General features: G+C 34.7%; 1 protein-coding gene across 6 annotated transcripts in view; it reads right to left on the bottom strand.

The window, feature by feature from the left end:
* LOC144473481 (uncharacterized) overlaps window positions 1-20,633 on the bottom strand; it is a 265,918-nt gene extending 245,285 nt beyond the window's left edge. For 5 of the 6 annotated variants that reach the window (XM_078187376.1, XM_078187373.1, XM_078187378.1 and 2 more), the window contains exons 1-2: window positions 20,300-20,633; window positions 18,295-18,620 (exon numbers count right to left, since the gene is read on the bottom strand). The gene's annotated coding sequence lies outside the window, so the exon portion shown is untranslated. The remainder of the gene's footprint in view (window positions 1-18,294; window positions 18,621-20,299) is intronic. The other variant, XM_078187374.1, reaches the window with a different exon arrangement.
* Window positions 20,634-26,981: the final 6,348 nt, after the last annotated feature.

Raw genomic sequence — 26,981 nt, 5'->3', positions numbered from 1 at the left:
GCATTGATCGTAGCACTTTGAGGAAGGAACTCGTAGTACGCTACACCTTTCCAGTCCCACCAAATGCACAAAAGAACCTTCTTCGGATAAAGTTCAGGCTTCGCAACAGTTCAAGGTCTGTTTTCCTTAGACCAAGTGCGTTTTCGATGCACAATTTGGTATGAAATCCAAGTCTCGTTTCCAGTGACAAGCCTCTTTAAGAAAGGATCCCTTTCATGTCGCTGGAGAAGCAAATCGCGCGTAGATAATAGACGCGGTTCATAAGGCCGGTCTCTATCAATAGGTGTGGAACCCGAACTTCGTATCGATTCGCATATCCCGTCTTGATTAAATGATTATGTACCGTTGTCTTGGGAATATTAGTGGCATCCACTATCTCACGCACACTATATCGCGGATTTTCAGTAAGCACAGTCTTGAAAATGTCCATATCCGTCGTTGCTGGGCGGCCGCTGCGGTTTTCATCTTTCAACTCGAAATTGCCAGCTCTAAATTTTTTAAACCAATCGCGAGTGGTCCTAATAGTCGTAGTACCACTCCCGTAAACGGTGCAAATCTCGTCTGTAGTGTCCTTTGCACTATTGCCTTTTTTAAAGCAATGAAGCATAACATGCCGCAAATGCTTCTTTTGGCTCTCCATATTGAACGGCGTAGAAAAAATGTTAAAAGAGACTTTGTCACCAACGAAACGTACTTTGAAATAGCTCAGGGACGACTGAAACCGATGCCATAAACGGCTAAGAGATAAGCCTGCATATTTATATAAATACAGTCACTTAGAGTCACTCGTAGCGTAGCGCGGAAGAAACTTATGAGGCAACCTAATGTATATGAAGCTTAGCGATGTACCCGCCATACGCTTCTGTCAATCGGGTTGTCGCTAATCGATAATATCCAAAAGACAAAGCGGAAATCGTATATCTTTCAATTATTATTGTCTATATGAGCCGCCCAGTGCACACATCGATTAACTCCACTTTTTGAAAAATCTGAAATTTAAGTGTCAAAGCACTTGGTATAGTCATAACTTTTTATATTTATAATAACTTTTCTGAATAATAAAGATTAACACCATTAAACGGCAAAATTTTTTTTTCTTTTTTTCTTTTTAGCTATTCTTTCTTGTTAATTTTATACATTAAATAATATTAATTTTATACATTATATTATACGTTAAATGAAAGCTATATCTGTATTTATTCATTCTACATTATATATGTGAATCTATGTTATAACAGGAATTTTAAAAATCAATGTACATCATTTCATCGCGTTTCTCGACTTTTTGTTTTATGGAGTTAGTCGATGTGTGCACTGAACGACTCATATGTAGAAATGCGCATATATATAATGGCATATAAATGAAATACGTTGCAATATCTCTGTTGGTTTATGACGAATTCCATTCATGTAAATAAGGGAGCTTACATTAAACGCAAACAGGAATACATACATGGCAAATATTGACAGTAGAATATGAATCTTGTATGTTTAATACGATTAACGTAATTATTATTTCGTAAATAACGATACGTCGAAGCTACATTGAAATAAAAAATTGCATATTATTTCGACAATGTGACATATTGATGCAGCATTGTCATTACGATGTAACGTGGACCTTAATTGATATATTACTTGCATATTTACCATGAGTACGGTTGACATCTAACTAATTACAATCTGAAATTATTGTGTATAAACCGTTTAATGTTCACAAGCTTTAATTCTGTAGACAACGTGTTTTTAAATTATGCAAACGAGAGATGTAATTTTCATTTACATTGATCCAATCATCACCAAATAATGATTGATTTATTTACATGTTGTGTAAGAAAATTATCATTTGTTTATCGACTCAGAAATTAGCAATCGCGCCTCTTCAAACAGCAGTTACGGAAATTTAAACGCGGACATTTAATTGCGTCGTGTCGTTCTACCTCCGCGTGTTTAATGAAACATTAATACTTCAGAACTCATTTCACCTCGGTCTTGTAAATATTAACTGATTTACTTTACCAAAATTAACGAATATATTATGTTTACTTTCCGGACATTAAGTATTCATATAATTTCAATATTGCTGTTGAATTAATACTTTGAAATCAAAGGATGATAATTAATTTCTAATCTTTAATCACAATTACTGAAATTACAGAAACGATGGTATGAGAAATTATTTAATACACTTCTGTACTGGTGCATATGTCAGAACAAAATCGTACAACGTTTAATGAACCAAATTTTGTCATTGTTATAAAACGATATACATTATTAGTGTTTAGGTTCGACAGTCCTGGTGTTAAATAATTTGAGCTCGTTTTATAAATATGTACTTCTAATATTTTAATTGTAGTCTGTAATTATTTCTAATATTTGTATTGCGTAAAAAACATTATTGTCAAAACACATATATACAACAAATTGCATTAGAAATATTGTTAGTATTCTGTTAATTACGTTTCCCGAATTAAAAGTGTCACGTACCTAGGTATCTATCATATTATGTATGCTTATATATACTATGTATAGTTGTATTATACAACAAACATCTACGTGGTACGAACATTGCAACAATAGAGGTTTCCATTTATAAAATTCGTAGAAGGTCAAGTTACATTCAGAGTGATAAGAAATTTTAATTACTCCCAGAAATAACGTGCATTCCATAAGAAATTACATAGAGCTTATCTAATACGTACGCTTGATTAAATAGATCTTCAGATACTGCTCTTATTCCTTTATTGTTTAGTTTTCTTCTGTTCATTTCAAACGCTCGACTGCAATAAAATTGGCACACGATTGCTACAACATTTAATTGTTGGCAATACAATTACGACAACACCACATACAACCGGCAAATGTTATTTAACAAAACCGTGTTCACGGTCGCATCTATAACAAAACTGCAAGAATTCCAAGAAACGCCGTCAATATCAGCAAAGACACAAGCTATCGCTCAAACTCCATCGGAAACACTCTCCTTCCGCGTTTAATCGATCAGCAGATCAATTAAACTGATTAGCTGATCAATGTTCCGGAACGATGGAAGTCGGCTTACATAAGGAGTTTACTTTCCTGATGCACATCATAATCAGATCGTGTTCGAATTGCTAACAAAGTAAGATTTAATGCCAGGGAAATGTTGGAAAAATATATCGAGAAATCTCAGTTAATGGAAATAACTGTGTTTAATGAACGAAGAATAGTATTCAGAGATAATACGTTTCAATAGCTTTTATTACTGTTGTCAATTAAATCAAACAATTGTTAGCAAAGTAATTTATGTAACAGACATTTATGAAATTCAAAAAATTCGTATTTCTGAAATCGAACATTTATATCGATAAACCGAGTATAAATTAAAAAAATAATTAGCAATTAATAAAGCAACGAAAAATATATAAAGTAAAGTATATAAAAAACGAAATAAATATAAATATTAAAGGAAAAGTAATTTTAATTGCACAACGTTCTTCAAACGAAGTTTAATATCGAAATTTTAATTAAAAGCGTGTATTTTTATTCCTGTGTTCAAATATAATAAACTGCCCATGACACAAGCAACTACGGTATTATTTTAGTTGTAATAAATATTCGTTTAACCAACATCAAAATATTTGATGCAAAAGTGTGAATTGGAACAAAATTACTACTTACGCCTTTAATATTATGTAACGTTCCTTATAGTTTATCGCATATTTTCAAGACGTGAAATATGTAATTTCTAAATTATTATTTCTATTGAAATAATTATTATTAGAAAATATATACATTATTATTAAAAAATATATACATTGTTATTATATAAACATATACTAATAACTTCTAAAACATTTCTCACACATTTCCTTACGTATTCCTAAATATTCTTTCGTATACTTAATTCCTCTCGTTGCTTCGATTCTCAAAGAAAATCTTCCCGCGCTCGATACGCGACGTAAAGTTTGCCGACGATAAGAAGAACAGCGGTAATTTCATAGTTCGGAAAGCACGGTCAGCTTGAAAGCCTCATTACTGCTGCAATTAACTTGTTTCTGCGAATGAACAGCGTGAGGAAATCATTCAGATTAAAACGAGCAAGCACTTCGATTTTCAGCGTCAGAAATTAACTCTTTCGAGAACTGAGACTGAACTTATCCGATGTTATAGGAAATCGATAAACTCGCAACGCAATTTTCTTAAACGTTACACATAAGTGCTTTTCATGTTTTTGTGCTTGGGCTGCTGCAATAATATTCAGCAAAACATCGAATTTATTTATTTATTTTAGCTCTTGTTACTATTATTTCTACCTGCTTTTACGAATGGAAAAAATCATGGCTGTACCAGGAAAACTAGTCAAATTTAGCACCAGACAGATTTTTCTGATAGATTTTGTAAAAAGTGCAATACAAATGAAATAAATGAAATAAATGTCGAGTTATAATAAAAATTCGAATTGAAATTGAAATTAGTCGAATTGAAATAAAAATTCGAATTGAAATTGAAATAAGTCAAGTTGAAATAAAAATTCGAATTGAAATTGACATAAGTCGAATTGAAATTGAAATAAAAATTCGAATTGAAATTGAAATAAGTCGAATTGAAATAAAAATCATTGTATTGTTGTGGAGCTTTATAGGTATAGTGAAATAAAAGATTTCGTATTTTAATTTATGTATTGTAGCATGGTTACCTTACACTATGGGACAGTATGAGTTTACAGATAGGGTTTATCAAGAATAAAACTTGTTACGTCTTAAATACACGACCTAATGCGCTTTCATATTGACACCTTTTTTATCCTTTCCATGTACTAGAGTATAAATTTGTTAACACAAGTTACGGGACATCCCGTATTTACCACATTTTCCCATTACCTAATTGTATCGGACCACCCCATAAGTTCGTGTTACGGTGGGTATACATGTTTTACACGTCGATTTAAAAACACGAGGCAGTAAAAAGTGATGCAATTTACCTTGGCTGCTCGAGAGTAGTCTGAGATCGCTGTTCACGAAGACATTTTCGAATATAATAACTTCTCGTAGAACTATCTTTATAATATGAAAAATTGTTGTACAATTCTTTCGTTTTCATCGCTGTTCTATATTTCAAAAATCTGCAGCGCAGTTGTAAAAGTCTCTGTTAGATAAAAAGAAATTTAAAACGCCGACGCCCTATAAAATTGTTCGGAAAAACTATATCTTGGAAAAAAGTCGAAAAAATTTCAGCGCTGTTGAATAATGGACCAACGGGAAACGTAAGAAGAAGTTACGAGTGTCATTACGTTTTCTCGCGGAAGTTATAAGTTATGTTTAAAATAATAGTAGAACTAAGTACTCCGGGCACGAATTTATGGAATGACCTAATACCATCTTCGAAAAAACTTTTCACTTTCATATTCTCGGAACTTTTATCGCAAGTCACTTTCGGACTTTTGAATTTTGTATTTTAATTTCCTGTAAGGAATTTTACGATGGTTTACGGAAACCGTAGTCTAGTGCCCACTTGAGGACACAAAACTGATGTTATTCGTTGACTGGGATGAGAAAACTTTCGGTTGACTCGATATAGTTTATTCCAAAAAGTGTCTTCATTGATTTGATCATCTTACATGACATTTGGAGCATATATTGTGTCGAAGAGAAGTTTACTCAGTATTTTGTTAATAGGATTATTATATGTTATGATGTTTATGTAACACTCGGGACAGAAATGATATTATTTCGTGGTTGAAGATTTAAGTATAATTTACTACCATATTGCTTTCCGTTTTGATTAATATTTTATGTGACGAAATTCTATTTAAATGTGTCAGGATTTATTGTGGAAGGCGCGAATTTAATAAGCGCATAAAAGGAATAAGCGCACAAATCGACACGTTTACTTATTTATATATACGTTTAGACAAGAGAAAGATTAATGTTACTGCGAGATCAAAAAGCACGTGTTGCGCGTACGACTGCTGGATCGAAAAGAAGGAAACCAAGGAGCGGAAGAACAAAAACTAGCGGGACCTTATTAACGAACGCGCACATCGATTACTCGGTCGCGAGGGCCAGTGCTGCCCAAGAACACTAGATCTAGCTGATTCCCTAGGAATAACCATATTTCCGACAAAATATTTATCTAGTTTGGAAGTTAACAAAAACTGCTGATATCGCCTACCTCAACTCGTTCAGAATTTTCAAATGTTTAAATCAGGGTTTGGAATTAACCAGCATGCACAAGAATTACGCTTTCTGATTCCCGTCGCCTGTATCAGTCATCTATGATCACCTAAATACTACACGCATTCACATAAAATCAAAAGCCAAAAGCCAAAAGAGACGGCCACGGATGGACGAAACGTTCAATGGTAGTTAGAAGGCGTATCACCGTTTACTGTATGCCGTTAATTCCGTGTCCTACCTTAAACAATGCATGTCATTATTCTATCAATAGTTCCTAGTTTCTCTTCTCTATAGTTTACCATTTGTAATGTATCGTAAATGTAAGGCGAGATTGTAAGGATAATGTAGCTTTTAAGACATTGTAAGGATCAAGAAGCGCGACATCAAAGAGAGCGAGCTACACCCGCCATTACGACGGCAACAATTTATACAACGAAGATCGGCTAACGGTTTCGTCTACTGAAAGAGACGGCAGAGTCGTTCTGGAAGTCGAGGAGTAACAAAGTTTAAGAGTTCGTAGTTTCAGTATTTCAGTGTAATCGTGTCCGCAGTTTCAGTATTTTTCTGTTAATTATTCTAGTCTATAGTTTTCGAATTTTAAACAACTTATTATTAAATGTATTCCTACAGTAATATAATTGCTGGATTAAGAAAAAGAACTTTGATGGTCGAATAAGATCTAAACATTTTTATTATACTTCAAATATGCAAAAATGTATAGTTTTCAGAAAACAATTTACCAAATATGAAATATGCATGGAGAATAAACGGTAGAGGCATATTCCCACCACTATTTTCATTCTGTTTGCAGTCTTCGAAACAACATGCGCGCGCCATTCTTTGCAAACATATTCAAAATTACTTTCGCAGAACACGGTGATCGATCGTAAATATGAATAGATAGCATCTAAGGTTTGTACTTGAAGCCCTGACACTGTGTCCGCCATTTTGAATAATAATCTTTTTACGCCGCGCCACGTCGCAGTGGACTATCTTCAGCGAGTCATTTTTGTCTCATCCGTGTCTCGGTTTTTCCATTCGAAAGTATTTAATATTGAAAGTATTTGACATGAAATATTGACATAAAATCATGAGATAATACTAACGCTAAACAGAATTCTATATGCGCCGTCTGTAGACGTAAGAGGACTTTGCTAAATACGGCGAACGAATGGTTATTTGAACAAAAGAGGACGCGCTTTTAGGCTTTACAAAAGGTCATTCTGATTAATTGCACCCTTCCAATTGTATATTGTTCACCGCTTTATGTTATCGCTGACTTCATCATATTATGGAATGTTCCTTCTCTGTCGTCCATTCAACACTGTTCGGTTTTTGTCTCCGTTAGAAAGACAAGGGCTGGCAATCAGCAAATTGAATTTTTTACTTCCTACAATCGAGTAATGTGACTACATACTATATGTATATACTATATATATATATAGTATACATATATAAATATATTCATTTATAAATATTCTACACATTTGTTAATTATATCAAATATATCGTATTTTTAACAAAATCACTAAATAACTTAAAATTTTCATTCAAAATATACTGATTTACGTATAGTTAATAATTACCTCACGTAGATAACATTTTAGAAACCCTGATTTTACTAGAATCCAGTGACATTGTAAGTAATGCAAGGAAAGCTAACACTATAAACTCGGCTGTCAATAAAACCTTACACAACCTGTAATGATCACGATTGTTACAGATTATGCACTGGCCATTCTAGGGACAAGCCGTTACACATTCTTCCTATCCGCCAATCAATGTCTCCACGTCCAATTAATTTGTCACAGATGTTGTATAGCACGTGTACTGACCTAACGATGTTGATATCTATGATTTTGAACGAGATCATTTTTATGCTTACAGCATGTATTGCGTTACAAATTTTATTGTATTGTGTATCGCATTTAATAGATAGATGGCAATTAAAATAACATTATACATAGAAATTAATATTTCTAATACTAACTATATAGTCTAAAGTATATAGTATATTGCATATAGTATATTTCTAATACTAATTAGTATTTCTAATACCAATTTCTAATTATAGTGTTATTTTAATTAAACATTGAATATATATATAACATTATTAATATTATTATAATAATATAAATATATAATTTCCTAATAACTAATATTTATAATATAGCTAATATTAAATATTGCAAGGTCTTAATATTCGTGATGTTTTTGGATTACTGGCCCCTGTAACATGCCCCGTATATTTTTTTTCTCACAACATAAAAAATTTTAATCTTTTTCGTAACTTTGTTAATATAATAGTTCATTTTTCGAATGTCTTTTCACTTCGGATATAATTTTGAAAAATGATGCGAATGTAGAAATTCAAACAAAACAACCGATGAGTCGCGCGTCGCATAAAACGTAGTGAAACGCTTCCAACGAAATATTTATCAGCCATAAGGAAAATTCATTTATTTATGATTAAATTGCAAATATTTTAACGCATTTATCAGAATGTAGATATAGAGGAATTAAAGAATATTTTTGCACCATGTTCGACTTTTCAAATTACTAACAGGAAGAATACGTTTGTATTTATAACACGTTCGTCGCCGACAATTAGACACTAAAATCTCCACATAATTAAAGCAATTTAAGTAATTAAAATAAAACGAAATGTTCACATTTATGATAGGGGATGACATTGGAACTCTTTCGCATTCGAAAAATCATAGTCGAATTCATTTTGCTCGAATATATTGCAATAAAAATAAATTTTCAAAATTGGTCAGAAATTAGTGTCACCCAGATATGGGTGATGCAGCGACGAACGTGTTAATTCCTGTTTCTGGCAATTAGTTTAAACAATTTTTATTTTGCACAAAGATACGCTGCCTGCGAATACAATTTTGAAATGTATGACCAAATTAGTATTGGCAAAACAATCCGTGTTTAGTTTTGCGTAAAATGCTTCTTGTAGAAAATGAAATTCAGAGACCCGCCAGATGCACGCGTTTCTGAATAGAGCCAGCTGTACTTGTCTATAATTCGTAATCGTCTGTTATTGTCGGCTTCAGCTATTTCTATTCTTAGACGCAACAATGCATTGGATCAGTAAATTCAGCGGAGCTATAAAGAAGGGTTTGCGCCGCCTGACTGTATCGTCGTAATGATTAGAAAATGCCGAATCGCTCATCAGTTCTAAAGTGAACCCATTTCAAGTTAATTTAATCCTTTGCACTCGATTGGTGACTCTGAGGCACCACTAAAATTATTCTGTCACCTTCTGAAATCATTTTTATAGCAACAAAGCTCAAGTTTTAAAAAATTGTTAAACGTGAAACTGTTGGTATGAATCACAAGATTTAATTTGGTATATATAAAATGCGTTTTGTCGCTTAAAATGGAAGTACTGTGTACCAGAAAAATTGTCTCAGATTTACAGCTAAAATGACCTCGAGTGCAAAGGGTTAACATTTGTAGGGGAACATACCAAATAATATTGACTCATTTTCTTACTTTCCATTTCTTCCACCAGTTCATACTAAGGATGATAGTGATTATTTTATAATTTGTTAAAAAATTAGCGTAAAGTTATACATTTTATAATAAGAAATATAGTTAAACAAGCAGACTTCAGGAAACTCCAAACCTTTAATAACGATATATTATAAAAATGCTAATTTGTTTATATCTCTAGAGAGACGTTAATTTTCTTGCTTATTGAAGTTTTTGTTTCTATTATTTAAAAATGATTATAATCTTCTTAGTTTCCATGAAAGAGACATTATCACTTGGCTCTTTTATCAGATCAATTTTCTACATTTTCGGAGACAGTTTTGGCAATGTAACGACTTTATCTGATTCAGTTCCGCAAATGCTGTTTGCAATCTCGTTTATGGTGCAGCAATTTTACTACTTCACAGTGTCGTTATTTCCAAATGTTCCTCAATAATGGCAATGCAGTCGTTCATATTATTCCGATCAGCTCCTACAACTTTTCTGAGCTTTCCTCATGTCAATCAATACGACTCATTAATACCGCGCAAGTACTTCTCAATCGCTCATTAGTATCGCAAACCCTTTCTTTATTAATATCTCGCTCATTAGTATCGCAAATCCTTTCTTTATTAATATCTCGCTCATTAGTATTAGAGACCCTGTCTTTGTTAATACAATTTATCTCACTCATTAGGAATGCAGACCCTTTGTTAATGCATTGTATTTTACACAGTAAAATTTCAGTTGATTATTGCTAATATCACCATAATGAAAGGTGGCTGGGAATACAATACTTTTTCTCTACTTATAATAAGCAATTTATTAAGGTGTATGTATAAATTTTTAAATATTTTATGACAGAATATATTAAATAGCACAATAAATATTTATAATTCTTGAATAATAGAATAATAGAAAGATTAAAGGAATTTGTAAAGATCCACAATCTACTTATCACATTGTACTTTTTGCCAAACAATACATACACCTTTTTCTAAAAATACGCGAATTATTCTGTTGTCACTTCCTTATACTGATTATTACTTACATATGTTTGTTATACAATTATTATATATTTACCGTATTTTACTATAAAAATTTTTGTATAAAATGATTTAACAAAATATCATTGTTTAAAATATGTATAGTCTGAGAATAGCGATTGCATTATGAAACAAGCTGAGGACTCCGTATGTATACATATTAATTTTCTATTTCTGCAGTGAGTGTATGCTAATGCATTGAATAAATTAGCTTATATTCCGCGTACTTTGCCCGCGGTAAGCTATTTAATCTATCGCCTACATTTTTTTTCCTCTCGATTAATTCATAGAAATTACTGCGTTCTCGGATGCAATTTTATACTACAAAGAAAATATGCACCGCGGTCGGTAATAAATTCGTGAATTTATTACACGTAAGCACTTTCGCGTGACGACACGTAAGAGGTTATAAGTGTTTTCGTTTTCGTAAATACACATTAGCATATCTATTAATCAGAAATTATCTTGTAGGCTGGGAAACAAGCTCAACCTTCTCGATGGAACATTTGTTTCAATGTCAACTGTTTTATTAATAGCAACGGTGGCTGCGAACAAATTTTGCCGGCTTTGAGCACTGAAAGCGGTTAGTTTTTTTGTTAAATTAGTTATTTATTGTCGCATCAACTACTGATGGGTTATTAGCGACATTCAGCTATTTTGTATTATTTTATAGAGGCAATAATATAATTATTCGAAATTTTCTATGAATTTGTTTTTATAACATAGATAATCGTAAATGAAAAAATTGTAACCCAATATTGTGACAAATCCCGTAATCCTTAAGACAAGACCATGTCAATTTATTCTCTATGTTGTTAATATAGTAATAGTAATAGTTTCATAACGTAAGAAAAAAATGAAATCTCACAAATTATTTTGCGTCGTATATCATTGTTGTAAATGTAATTTGTGTTGCATGAATTTTCTGAATGACAACTTCCTTTAACACTTTGACTGCCTAATTCATTATATTTTCCAAATATTAGTTTTCGCGAAACGTAACAACGTAGAAATTATATTTAATGTTATACAACTTATTTTCTCAACTCTAATTTGGTTAAACTATTTTAACTTCATAAAGATTTCAAGATTTTTGGCACAATATTGGAACTTTTCTTTAGCAAAAGCATGACTAATTCACATGAATCGAGTGATTGAATGTTGTACATGCAGATTGTAATTGTTATTGCTTATTTTTCGCTTTACATGTTACATAAAGTCTAAGTGACGTTTAACTGCAATTGATGATCTATGTAACAGCACGGAAAGTGTCCACAGAGGTTAGAATATTCATTCTGGTAAATGTTGTCTTCCCCAAGTCTCTAAATTACGTATAAACATACCTTTCATACGATTTTTTGTTTATTTTCATAAATATTCAACATTGCATATGTTCATTTCCTATGTTTCGTGGATATGGTTATTCGTACATGCATTATGTTTTATGATAACTATCATTCCATTTACCCAATAGTGGAGTTTATGGTACAGTCGTTCCACAGCATTAATGCTCAAAGATGCAACGCGATTGTTGCTTTTATGTACGTGAATGAACGGCTTTATTCATAGTTTAATCAATATATTTCGTTGATAAACTGACCTTCGCGTTTGAATAAACCAGAATTCTTTCCATAATCTTTAGAATTAGAGGTTGTGTTCTATTTAACCCTCTTAGTACCGGCCAAAAGAGTCTGTATCTGAGCGAAATGTTTAACACTCTTTTGAAGAAATTTGATAAAGTTTCGGAAAGAAATTGCAAGAATGTTGAAAAGCCTGATAAATAACAAATTCAAAAAGGGAGAAGAATTGTTGTTTAATAAATATATTAAGAAAACTACCTTATCAACAATAGTCAACAACGATATATCGTTGTTCGGTACTAAGAGGGATAAAAAAAAATAAGATTGCCTTTTGTAAATACACTGAGACACTTGTGAAACAATCGTACTATAGTATAATAGAGCTTGTTACACGATGTAAAATTTTCTTTCACAATCTTTTTCTATACTCACTGAAAAATGTCTGCATGTCGGCTGAATTGTTATAGCCACCCTGTATACGCCTTTTCCATATACCTTCAAGTATTTGCTTCCTATATTTTGGTTTCATAGTTTCTTTTAAATGTAATATAACTAAACAGGTTCAGAGAGGAAGTTTTATAAAGGAAGAAAAACTGAGAGTTACATCCAGAAATTAAAATATAGGACTGAACAAGACTGCACACAATCCTTGACAAATGATATTAAATATTCTCTTGTCTTTCCCTAGCAATATTTTTATTTTACACTAACAGTACCCCAAATCTTATTGATTATTATTGAGGGCGCTTAATGTGGAGGTGACGCACAAATCGTTACGATTACGAAATAATGCAAACCTTATTAAGGTTAGTGAAAAGGTGGTTGATACAGAAACGTGTTCTCTCAAGTGGCGCGTAGACAATAGCATGCTAGGCAAGCGGCGTCGTTGCGCATGCTTGCAAGAGAACAAGACGCGAGGTGGCGCCGCAAATATCGGGACAAACATGAAGCGCATCAGGCCGCGCAAATATGAATAGGGCCCGTCCCAATAATTATATATACGTGTTATATTACATTAACATTTCATTTACGTTGATACATAGCAACGCAATGTTCACATAGAAAATGAAATACAAAATAAGATGTCGTTTCTATTTATCTGTAAACATTTCTTGATACCGTAGGGTCTGTCAAATTCAAGAAAAGCAAAACATGGTGCAAGAAAGATCGTTCTACAGTAGATAAATCTGAAATATGCAACGACTGCTAATCGCATATTTTCAGCAAGTCTGGCACAACACCGCTTGAAATTCCGTCGTATACGTCGTTCGTCACGTTTATCAGATGCGCAGGTGAAACATACGCGCGGCCATATGGCATTTATATCGTAAGTAAACCGAATCGATATCGTTTTAATCCATTATATTTCCACGAAATCATGTAGTATACATAATATGTACGCTCCCAAACCTGTTTTTATGCGGCAAATATATGCCACATAAAGAGAGCATAGGAAAAATATTTCGAAATCTGAAGAGTGACTGTAACAAATAGTTTCCGCAAGAAATTGAAACATAAATTTTCGTGCGGTAAATAGGGACCGCATAAAAAATTGCCCGCACACGAAATAACTAAAAATCTCGCTACGCAGCTGGAAATTGCTTTTCCAAACGAGATACAAAAATTAATTCCCCTTTTTAAATATTTTATTCGCATATGCACATACTTTTTCTACATACATTTTCGACATACACAGACAAGTAGGCCGTTTGAATGAGATACTGTTGTATAGTGGAGTGGGTTAATGTGAAATAACATTTACGAAATGGTTATACCTTTGGTTTGTTTTTTTGTTTTTTATTTAGTTTAACGCTAAATCTACCGAGCTTGAACAGCGGCTACGCGTTTTCCTTTAGAAAAATGGCAAGACTGGATTTATTTAGACTTTTCGCCATTTGTATTATAATGTATGCTTTAAATTGTGATATCCATTTAATAATTTCATATGTAAAAGACTTTATAATCTAACAAAATTTTAAAAGAAAAAGTGTGGAATCGGTAATTTTCACCGACTTGGTAGGATTAGTTTAATTTTAATACAGGAATTTAATATGTCTCCTTCGATATAGCTAATTATGCTCGCAAACAAACCAAAGGAACAGCAATTGGCCATCCCACAGTGACCAACTCCTCGCCTATCCTATTCGTGGCAGAGAAACGACGGTTCGAGAAAGCCGAAGACACTGAAAGGAGCTTGGAATTCGGCGAATTTCTTTTTAGCGAGTATGACCGGAATGCGTATATATACGTAGAGAATGCATGCTTGCACTTTCCGTGCTTTGTAGTCATCTTGGACTGAAATGTTCGCGTGGAAAACCGTAGGCGACCGTACTTTCGCGCGTTGCAAGGAGGAAAGTCGACAACGTAGAATTAGGAACTTCACCTGCTGTAACACGGGACTTTTAAAGATACCTAATTCGTGACCTTAACCCTCTGTGAGCAAATCTATTTTAACCCTTTCACGTAAATTGGGCTTAACCGATTCAAATTGAAACTACGAGTTCTTGTTCTTTCGTTGCTAACACTAGGTTTGCAGGTCACTAGCAAGGACACCCTGGTAATTGATGCACGTCGATTTTGATGAGGCTTTGCAGAATTGCATAGTGCATTGAGTAAATGAGTGTTGGGAATGAAATTCATACCTCCTACCATTCGGTTCTCGATATATTATAGAAACATCAGTATTGTTTTAAAAATAATAAGAAAATGCAATTTTATATAATTGCAATTTTTATATAATTTTTGCAATTTGTTTTGCTACTGATTAACAAACTGCGGATTTTACGCATTCATGACAGAAATGAATGTGATTTCATTAAAAATATACAATATCCTATATCGCATTTTTGAAATCGTTGTAAGTAATGTTGTTAATTTTAAAAACACATTATATAATATTGTATATTGTAACAATTTCGGGAAAATTTGCTTCTAGCGAAGAAAATATTCTCGCAATTGTTATTGCAAGTATTTTAAAAAGATCGACTTAATAAATAATCCGAACGAAATAATTCGATGAGAATAATGATTGTTGTTTCCATATACTGTCAGCGTGAAAAGTATTCTTCCACTGAATTTCAAATGTTTGACAAATTGTCGATATTCGAACTGTTATAATAATTTCGTAAAACGTGTTGTACAACAACGAACTTCGACTAATTCTGAAGCTTACAGCTTCTACTTACGCACAGCACCGTTCGTTTTCCTGTAACATGTTTCTGAATAATGTAACAGGTGGAAAGCGGGAGACACGCTTTTCTGGAAAATATCGCGGATTGTGAAATGTCTGTAAATACACTGGAACATTTTTCCACCATTCATCGTAACAGAGACTTCAGAACTGAAGACTCCGCTTTACAATGGCCCGTTAAAGTCTGATGTACGATTTTTTTATCGAGCTTCGAACAAGGGATATGCTGCTTACTTTACAGTAAAACGACGTCCATAACGGCACTATATGAATGAACTTGTTTCTCGTTTCTGTTTCATAAAACTACTAAACAACGTGATATGATAAGTTCTGAGAGGTCGTTTTAAATAGAAAGCTCTAATCTCTTCAAATCTGTGGTCGATTGATTCGCGAAAACAACGCGTCAATGATTTTAGAGGTTTAACCTATTAGCTGCGTACGACGTGTATACGCGTCACAAGGACATGGCAACTTTACATTTTATAAGAAATATACTTCTCCTACGATTTATGTCAAAATGCTTATAGTAACATATTCGTAAATTTCACACGCTTTAGAATGATTCTAGAATAATTAACAAGAAAACTACATTCAGTATAATTGATAAGACGCATAACAAAGTTTATCTTCTAAATATATTGACGCAGCTAACTGGTTTTTCTACCATTTTCGAGTAAACCTGTGTCGTCAATTGTCTGTTTACTATAAATTGTAATAGCTTGATAGGGAGAATTAGCCCTGAATTTACAAACGAAGAAGTGTCAAGCTTTAATACAAGTCGAGATTTATTATGATAAGACTTATTTTTATAAGACTAAACTGCGGATTTTATGCATTTAAGCATTTGGCAAAAACAAGTAGTCGAAACATAAAATTGCGAAGACATACACTCCCAAAGATAAAGATAGCACACTCGTGCTATCTTTAATTTATCGCGTTATAATTATGGTACAGGAAATGTGCCAATGATACAGCAAGTGACTACCTTCTACTAATATATAAACATAAATTTTATTGACTTTTCTTCAACGATTTCTCGTCGTAAAAATAAAAATACCCAAATAAATAAAGACAAAATGATAGCACATCTGAAAAATATTCCATATTATATAAATTTAAAATAGACAAGTATGAAAATGACATAACTGTACCTGTGTTTATAATGTGTGGAACCTCCGTGATTCTCGATAACTTCTATCAATCTTTTTAGTAAGGATTTATACAGTACTTTAATTGAAGATTGTGATCAATTTTTCCATTCCTCTTTAATACTGATTTTTAAGTCATTTAAATTTTCAAATTGTCTACCTTATGCGTAGACAACTCTTGATAATAATCCCCAACAATTCTCAATGATATTTAAGTTCGGGGAGCACGTCGGCCTTTCCAAAGCAGGAATTATCTCTTTTGAAAAATATTCATAAACAGTTGTTGCCGTGTGTACGGCAACATTATCTTGCTGGAACACAAATTTTGGACCTGCAATACATTGTGCATACTTGTCAATTTGGTTTTTTATTAAATAACTTGCCCTATTCATTTTTCCTTGTATAAAATTAATATCCGTTTTTGCTTTGTAACCTATGCCGCCCCAAATCATTATTCCACCTCCTTTCATTTGTCGTCTAATTCTTGTTAATTGTCCTTTCTGAATGTCATGATAATAGTATGCACTATTATCTGGACCATCCAGACAAAACCGTTTTTCATTTATAAAGATTATATTCCTCCAGATTTTCCTCCAGTGTATATGTTTCTTCGCAAATTCAAGGCGTGCTTCCTTACGCTTCTTCGTTAATCGTGGCTTGGCTTTTATTCTTCATCGGTTCATAATATTACTCATTTGCAGCACACGTCGAACATTTTGAATATTAGTTTGTACACCAGCTTTGCAAGCAATTTCTCTTGCAGTAGCCCAAGAATTAGATGCAGCACGAAGTATATTACTGTTGTGTCACGGTGGGATAGGGTTGCTGGCCTTCCAGTGCTTTCCCTTTTACCGTAGTTTTCCACATCTTTTAATACGTTATTACAGCTTTTCTGCTTCAGCCAATTTCTTTCGCAATTTATTTAATCGTTACCTTCAGTTTTCTTAAAATAAGAATTGGGTTTGTGTCACTGTCGGATAATCTTTTACCACGGCCCATCACGAAATGCGACAGATACCAATATCAAAAAACACTGAACACCGACTGACCACTTTAACTTCCTTAAACCTCGCGACATATTGAAGAACATTAAAATAAACCTTGAGTGTGCAATCATTTTGTCTCTGTCTATTTGTGTGTTTCCATTTTTCCTAAGAGAATATCTCGTAGAAATTCCAATATAAATTTCTGTATGATTGGCACATAATTATACTGTATCATAATTATAACGCGAGAAATTAAAGATAGCACGCGTGTGCTATCTTTTTCTTTGGGAGTGTAACAAGGAAGTGTGACACTTTTTTGAATTTATCAAAATCATTGAAAGGAACATTTTATTTTTATTAAATTTTATGTTTTTTATATCACTCTATTTTTTATAACAGTTGAAATGTCGACGATTTCTCTAAAATAGGAAATTCAGTGTACGAATGCTTTTTACGCTGGCTGTACACTCATATTTTCTGAACATCGACTTCGTTCGAGTTGCAAAGGGAACTAATTTAAAGAGGTTACAGAACCGCTTAAGGAAACGCTGCACGGATTAACAGGCCGAATAAAAACGTGCTATTGATCGCGGAATTCATGGATATTCGACTGCACGTCAAAGCGGTTCGATTCCAACTTGAAATATTCAGGAAGGGAAAAATAGAGGCAAACGAGGCGGAGCGCGACGAAAAAACTTACCGTCGACGGAATCGCGGAATCCGTGGAGATACTCTTTTCCCTCTTGAAAGCCTCTTGCCAAGATCGAAACCGGGACGAGGATTCCGGAAAATGAAAGTCAGTTTACAAGCACAGCATCGGTTCCGCGTTGAACGGTTTCCCAAACGACTGTTCTATTCACTGGCAACAATTCCGCGCGATCTCACTCGCGGTTATGATGCCCGCCAGTCTTTAGTGTACACGACAATAGAAGGTCGTTCGTCTTTTAAAATTACAGCGATCGCTAAAGCCAAGGGAAAATTGTGTGGTGCGTCGTACTGTTCAATTGATTCTGATTGGTGGCGAAACTGTTGGCAAAACAATCACTTTTTCATTTCGCGTTATAAACTGAATCAATTAATTTGCTGCTGTCAACTGCGAAATATTAAGTAACGACAAACACCGCATACGAAAGTTATCACAGCATAGAAGTAGTTATCGAATTAACCGATACTAACAATTTTAGATTTAAAAATATACCGTATCCAATATAACAAACAAATTCACTAATTTACTATTGTCATAAATGTAATGCACAATGATCTAATATAACTAAACATAAGTTACTCTTCGTGTTACAATATACCGTCAATTGCACTAAGTCAATAAAAGAGAAATTAATTTACGACCGTGCTTTATGGGGACATAAACAAAGACTTTGAATTAATCGTAACCACGCCAGCTTTCGAAGAAACGGGAATTATTCGCACATGGAAAACTGACGAACCAAATTAGAATGCAAAACTGCATTATGACTCACGGAGACTTGTTTCTCCTGTTCGATCTAAGAATTAAACAACGGCGCTTTAACGATTTCGCAATCGAAAGTGTTCCGTGCTCTTCCGTGACTCTGGGATCTGTTGCGCGCCTCAAAAACGGCGGACAATTTATAATCAACGGCTATTATCGAGCGAAATGTTTTCCGCGTGGCACACTTTAAACCGGGAGGAAACCGTTCTCCTTCCCACGCGAACCCATAAAAAATTTTAACAATACGTACGTGCCCGTATTGTGCAACATACGCGGCGGAATGCACGCGCGGAAATACGCGCGTTCCATCGCTGTCGAATCTCGGAGGAAATTCGACGCAGAAAATTTCAATTAACAGATTAACGGACAGCGACGAGAAAATAAGATCAGGAAGGTGTAAAAATAAAGAATTGTCGCGAGAATAAAAATTGTAGAATCGCGCGTATTGTGATATAAAATGTTGCGAGTGCTATGACATTCAAATTTGTAAGTCGCGTTAACATACATTTACTTCCATATAGTATTTATTTGTTTATATTATTACGCACTTTAATTATTACTGTACATAGTTATTGAAATGCGCTTTTCGTGTACTCGGATGGAATATGACTATTAAAAGAATGTAGATGTCACAGTTCGTTTAAGAATAAATTGTCTGCCGCGAAAAAATACTATCCGCGAACGTGTCGATTGGACCCGAATGTCCAGATCTCTCAAAGATCTGCGGAATATAGAAACTTTTCAAACTTTCCGAGCGGCAGTAATAAAACTTCTTACAAGTACCATATTATTCTTACAAGGTTTATTCGGCGTGGCAACGATAAAAACGTACTATTTCAGCTGAAAAGATAAAAAATCACGGGAAACCTGGTTCAAGCAGATTTCAAACATAACATTTGCGAAATCTGTTCGCCTAAACGACCCCTGCTGGAAAAGGAAATCATTTCCCGAAGTCGCTAAAACCGCAACGGTAAAGACGGTAAACAATAAAGCAATGAAAGCGTCATCGTAAGAAATAGAGTCGGAAGGCGCGCTTCCGCAGGGACGCAAATTAATTGGCCCTGTCAGCGCGTTATATTCGCAGCGAGGCTAATAGACACGGAAGAGTGCGGGAGAGCGCTGCGAGTGAATTGTTTGCCAGCTTATCAGCAAATAAAATCCAACTGAATCATCGGGCAAAACCGAAGGCGGTTTCGACCGGAGGTGAAAGAGAGAGCAGTGGCGGCGATCAATTTACCTACATGCTGGGCAGACCGGTTCGCCGGAAGGAAAAGGTCGCACGGTACCGATAATCGGCGAGCAACGAAACAACAGGCGGCTGAATCGGTAACAACACTCGTTATTATATATCACAGGGATGTTAAACCCGCGCGAAAATGAAACTGCAAGCAAACGAAGGCGGAATTAACACTGATCGACGAGTAGCCACGATCTACCATCGATCGATCAGTAGCGAAGCGACGGATCGGGAATGGATAGCGATTCGACGACACTTTCCGAAGGGTTGAGAGAATCCATGGAGAACCGTGGACGCGGCGGAGAGGAACGCGCGCGTAACGCTTGCTACGAAGGAAGCGGTACCACTGAGCGTCGGGGGGGTTGCCGCTCGGCAGGCGGCCTCGACTCGCTTGGGGCTGCTAACCGTAGGCCAGCCAGGGTTGGTGCTGGTGCTCGTACTCGTGCTGCTGCTGCTGACGAAACGACCTAGGTGGTGGTGGTGGCGGCGGTGGCAGTCACACCGGAGTAACGAAAGATCTCACCGCACGGAGCCACCTGCCGAGCCGTAACTTATACGAAACTTTCCGTACCTTCGTTCCTTTAGCAACGTAAGTATGTAAGTGTCTATACTGTGCCGACAAATTCCACGGATTCCTCAAGATTTTCATCGTGGACGGACAACTTGTCTGTGTTGCGATTTCGTGGCTATCGAAACTTCGTTCTCGGTGAGAACTTTATCTTTCCTACACGTTTTACAGTGGTTCTGTAAAAGTTCCAAGAAATTCTACGATAAATGATTCTGTTTCGGATCGTTCAAATGCTTGAAGAAAATCATCTTTACTTAACCACTATAATAACGAGTCAGACTCGTGATACAGATTTCACGCAAGATCTATTAACTCCATGCACTACGACTTCTTTCACGCTGCCTTGATTAGAATTTACTTGTCCTCAATACTGTTCTTAATAAGGCCAGGTAATTTTTGTTTCTTGTATTGTCTTCATTTACTTCCGTTTCCAGACTTCGATATCAGAAGAATTAAATTTTATTTCGATTTAGAAGTAATGAATAATGTTTATATTTAATAGATCTTGCATGGAATCTTTGCCACGAGTCTGACTCGTTATTATAGTGCAAGGGGTTAAATGCAGTGAGTCAAAAAAGTATTCGTACGCCTAGGTTCTTTGCAATAACTTTACACAAACAAATGGTACACGAACAAAAACTATTTCGATTAATAGTCTACTAGGTACAAAGATAATGTGCAAATGAAGAATTTCTAATAAAAAAATAAAATTATTTTAAAAAACCATCGAGTCTCTATTGCTTTTGAAAAAGAAAATACAGTGTTGCTTATCGGAAACGTACAATTAATTGATTTAAGCGAGACCCTGTTTCAATCGCCTAGCTATGACGTATGAATAACAGACGGAATAATGGAATAAAATCGCTGATGTTAATACCTAAATGAATTAGCGTGACCGTGGTCCCCATGGTGACCGGAAATTAAAATCTAACCCGAACCTGGCGCAATTCTCACGGGTGAAATTAATGCTGCAGTGAATTCGGTGAAAATTAGTTTTTGCAAGCGTAGGGGAAACTGGGGAGGCTTGATATATGGAGAGGTTTGGTACAATTTCATATTTTATACATAACGAATACAAGCCGTATGTTACAATGTATAGTGTTTTCATGTACAAGGTGTCACAAAATTGTACATCGGGGCCATGATATCCTATCGCAAGATTGACTTTAATTTAAAAAAGTGAAGGTTAAAAATCGGAAAATTTTATTGCATCGTATTCGAACGCATCTCTATATTATCTGTATATAATTATATTTTCAGATTATTTATATAAATAAATAAAAAGTTCTCAATTTCTTCTTTTGAATTTACGGAGTCGATGTCTATTTTGTAACAAATTATTTATGTTATTATCCCACTAAACCGAGGATGTAGAATCACGTCATCATGGTCTCGACATGTAATTTTGTGACATCCTATAAGTTGACGTAGGCTGTAATCACTATAACCAAATATCATGATAGGAAATTTTGTGAAATATGTGAATATTTGACTTAATTGTCAAAATGGATCCGTATTGACCCAAGCCCTGCCATTCAAGCAGCACTAAAGTTCTGTTTATTTTTCGGAACAAAGCTTTCAACATCACGTACGCGGTACGACATTCATTGCTGCGAGTTTAAGTTGATTTCAGTTTAATGCCATTCGAATTATTGATTTCAAATTGTACAGTCGTACAACTCAATTACAAAGTGTAATTTAATAGTCCCCGGATAACCAAAGCTCGTTAGATCGCCTAATAAGAGAATAGATGAACGGAAATTTACCAGTTTTGGAACAGCAGGAACAGAGAAAACTTGAGATGTTTTACCTTGTAATTAATATATATTGGAAGTACAAATTAGTTCGGTCCGTTTTTTTATGGTGGAAAATGCATTTATTTCGAGAACAAAACAAATTAACAGATTAATCAAAGTATTGTCCATCACTGTTCACTACTTTTCCCCACCTCTCAGGCAATTTTCGAATTCCATCTCGAAAAAATATCTCGTCTTTTGAGGCGATCCAAGTTACAAGCCAATTTTCGATTTCTGCGAAAGAAGTAATTCTGTGACCTGCCAAATCGTGCTGCATCTGTCGCAACATCCAGTAATCAGAAGGAGCAATATCCGGCGAGTACGGCGGTTGCGGTAAAATATCCCACTTGAGCGTCTCCAAATAATTTTTCACAACTTTTGCGACATGAGGCCGAGCGTTATCATGGAGAAGAATGACTTTGTCATGACTCCGATCGCATTCCGGTCGTTTTTGTCGTAATACCATGTCATGGAATCACCAGGTTGTACCAGCTCATAGTATACAACAGCCCTTTGATCCCACCAGATACATAGCAGGATCTTCGAATCATGAATATTCGGTTTTGGTGTTGATGTTGAGGTTGATGGCAATAATTGACCTGGCATAGCGTAGTATTTTTTCTTATTGGGGTTATCGTAGAATATCCATTTCTCATCCCTAGTCACAATCCCATGTAAAAAACCTTTCTTTGTTGCCTTTGAATCAGCTGCTCGCAAGTGAAAAATCGCCTTTCAATGTCTCTCTGTTTCAGTTCATACGGCACCCAATTGTCTTGCTTGTGAATCATTCCCATGGATTTCAATCGTACGGAAACTGCTTGTTGGGTAACTCCCAATGATTCTGCAAGCTCCTCTTAAGTTTGACTCCGATCTTCATCGAGTAATGCCTCCAATTGTTTGTCTTCAAATTTTTTGGTTGCCCAGAGCGAGACTTGCCTTCAACGCTAAAATCACCATTCTTAAAGCGTCGAAACCATTCCCTACATGATTTATCAGTTGGAACATTGTCACCATAGACTTCAGCAAGCATTCGATGTGCTTCGGCTGCACTTTTCTTCCAATTAAAGCAGAAAACTAAAATCTCCCGCAGATGCTGCTTAGTTAACACAAAACTTGACATATTCAACAGAGTAAAGAACAGGTGTATTAAATGAAACTCAAAGCAATATAAACTGAATGTTATTGGCAGATATCTAATCTCTCAGAAACAATTGAAATCAGTTGTTACTATGAAACAGTCATAACAGTTAGAGCTATCTTTTGAAAACGGACCTAACTAATTTGTACTACCATTGGTATAATTAATTGGTACCCAATTAATTGGTATAATATATTGTAATTGGTGTAATAATTTATATATAGACATTAATGTGACATTCCCATATCATATAATATATCCTTTATGAACGCACATAAGATGTCTTTCGCTATTTGGACCGCCTTCGATATCAAAAGTTAGCTTAACCCTTCGCACTCGAGTGACGATTCTGAGGTGCCACTAAAAATTGCTATACTATTTCTCGCAATAATTGTAATAGTATCAGACTCGTTTATATTCGGAGATTATTAACCCTTTGCACTCGGCACGATTCTGGACGCTGACTAGCAGCTACTCGGCGGTATTTTGCGGCGGAAACGTCCATCTACAAACCCTCATATGATTTAGTATAATTTTGGAACCAAGCAACGTATTATAATGGTATTGGACTTATGTGAATTGGGTGACATCGAGGAATGTATTTTCGCAAAAAAATCAATATTTTATTGTTTATAATTTTGTACAGTGTGATAAATTTTGAAACACTCCCCAATATGCATTGCAGGCATATTAGTGCACGTTTGGCAATAATAATTTGTTTGACGCCTGCTACCAGGTGTGTTCCTGTTGGAACAAACTATACAATCCCGTTTTCTTTGTCTCACATCGGGAATATGTAATTTATTGTCTAATCTGGTGTCTTCAAGAGATGTGGATGGACGCCTTCTCGATACATGAAAATCACCCCTCAACTGGTCAATGAGTGTCTTGACGAACTTGTGGTGCGTCAATGGCGTTTCATTATTTGTTTATTGTGAGATCCGATATATTATATAAGAGTTAATTACACACATTTCCAACCCCCCAAAAAATAACTTCCTCCACCATTTCAGTGATTTACGGAGGAAACAATACGTCGAAGCGTATTGATCCGCACGATCCACACCACCCATATTTGGTGGGGTCAAATTTTTCATTTGACTTATAAATCTCACTATATGTACAGTGCGTGCTATGTTCGCATACCGACCTTTCTTCTACAAACTCCCCTTATCGCTCTCTTCAAGTTGCGTTGACAAGTGCTCGGACCGTCGCGTCGCGAGCACGCCTCTCACGTTCTCGTCGCGCACAAAACACGCCGACATTTCTTTTATATATCTTAGTAATTTTACTATATTTTGATTTGACTTCTTGTGCCATTTCAAAAGGAAACTTCATAGAAACATGCATGTCTCAAAAAGTTGCGCTGAAATAACTCAATTCCCCGTAATCACTAATAAACTTGAATGTCCCCTGAGAGGGGACAGCCGGGTGATATGCTAGAATTACGATGTCCCCTGAGAGGAGACAGCCGAGTGCAGAGGGTTAAAATAACAAGTATTGTGCTTGCTAATAAGCTCAATTTCATTTATTAAATCGCAATAAATCATATAAAATAGAAATACCGAAGATCAGAAAATATATTTTAAATATAATAATAATAGCTTCGAGTGCAAAGGGTTAAATGGTATTATGCGCAACATGATGTCATAAATAAAAAATATTTAATTTCCAGATTTGTACAAGATAACCGTTTTCTTTTTGTGTTCATCGCGCAAAAGTGAAAAATTTGCGTTTTTTTACTTTAATATTATCATCTTTAAATATTTAGGCCAAATTAAAAGTGTGAAAACGGCAGCGTGAACGTACGCCCTCGACTGGGTCGATGTCCATTTTCAAGGTCAAATTGTTTTATTGCAACGTATTTTACCAGTTGCGACAATAAAATGTCCCAAAGGAACCATGGGTCGTAAATAAACGTGCTCTCGGAAAAAGGGTGTTGAAGTTACACCCTCCGTTAAATGTTGTCAACGCATTGCAGGTATTCATCCATAGTAGAGCGACAATGTTACTGGCACTATGCGGAAAAATGAATAAAACATTCGTAATCAGTTAGCGTTGGTATTGGCAAATAGAATCGATGAAGGTTAAACAGACAAATCGTTACGTCATTATTGAACAAGTTCATTAACACATAGTTGTCCATGAAAGTCATACAAAATCACAACGACCCTTGCCTTACGATTTATTAGCAAAGAAGATGCATGTGTAAACAATTTAATTCAACGCAACACTATACGAGTTATCGTAGAATAAAACTAAAATATTTCTTTTTTTTATTTAATACATTTCTCCAAATTGTAATAGAACAAAGTAACCCTCGGTCTGCGGTCAAGGGATTATGTTGATCCAGTATATTTTTTATCGTCACCTAATTACTCAATTTACGGATATTGGATAAAACAAATCGTAGTTGCACTAGGAACAGCCGAAAAACTAAAATCTACAAGAAAAATCTTCAAAAATATTTTTTCTAAAATGAAATGATAAGGTTGAGAATTGTTATTATGTAAATATGTAAAAAGATCTAGGTTGCAATGAATTTTATAGTTGTGAAAATAATCTGTCTTCTAATGATTGATAACGTAATGCTGATATTTAATCAAAATTGGAAAGTATCCTTTTTAATTACAACGAAATTGAGAGAAATTATTGGAAACTTCAAAGTATTTGAATTCCTTTTTAATATTGTTTGTTTTCTAATACATTATAACTATAATGACACAATTTTTGATTGAAGAATAGGCTAAAAGAATATATAAACGTTATCTCTTAGAAGAATTCATGCATTTGAGACCAATTTTGAGTTAGTTGTATCTTTTCAAAAGGTGTCGGATTATTATAGTAAGTAACTGTACTTATTTTTATATAGTCCTTCTAAATCTGTCACGTAGGACATTCAATGTAATTCCAAGCATTTCTAGCATCTCCCATCCGATAATGCTCCGATGCTATTATTATCTTCATTTTCAATACGTTCAATAAATTCAGAACTTTCCATTGTTGAAGTTTCATACTTTCTTAGAGAGATGGAACAAGGATACATCGCTTTATTTTCTCGATGATATAAGAATTCTAGGTCATAAATAATCACCTGGCATGCGTATCCAAATTAAATATTAATACATTTAATAAATTAAATATTAAATATTAATAAAAACATTTATACGTGTAATCAAT

This window comes from Augochlora pura, chromosome 7, assembly GCF_028453695.1.
Source record: "Augochlora pura isolate Apur16 chromosome 7, APUR_v2.2.1, whole genome shotgun sequence".
In the NCBI taxonomy this organism is placed as follows: Eukaryota; Metazoa; Arthropoda; class Insecta; order Hymenoptera; family Halictidae; genus Augochlora; species Augochlora pura.
The sequence above is the reverse complement of the archived record's forward strand: the minus strand, read 5'-3'. Positions and strand labels throughout refer to the sequence as shown.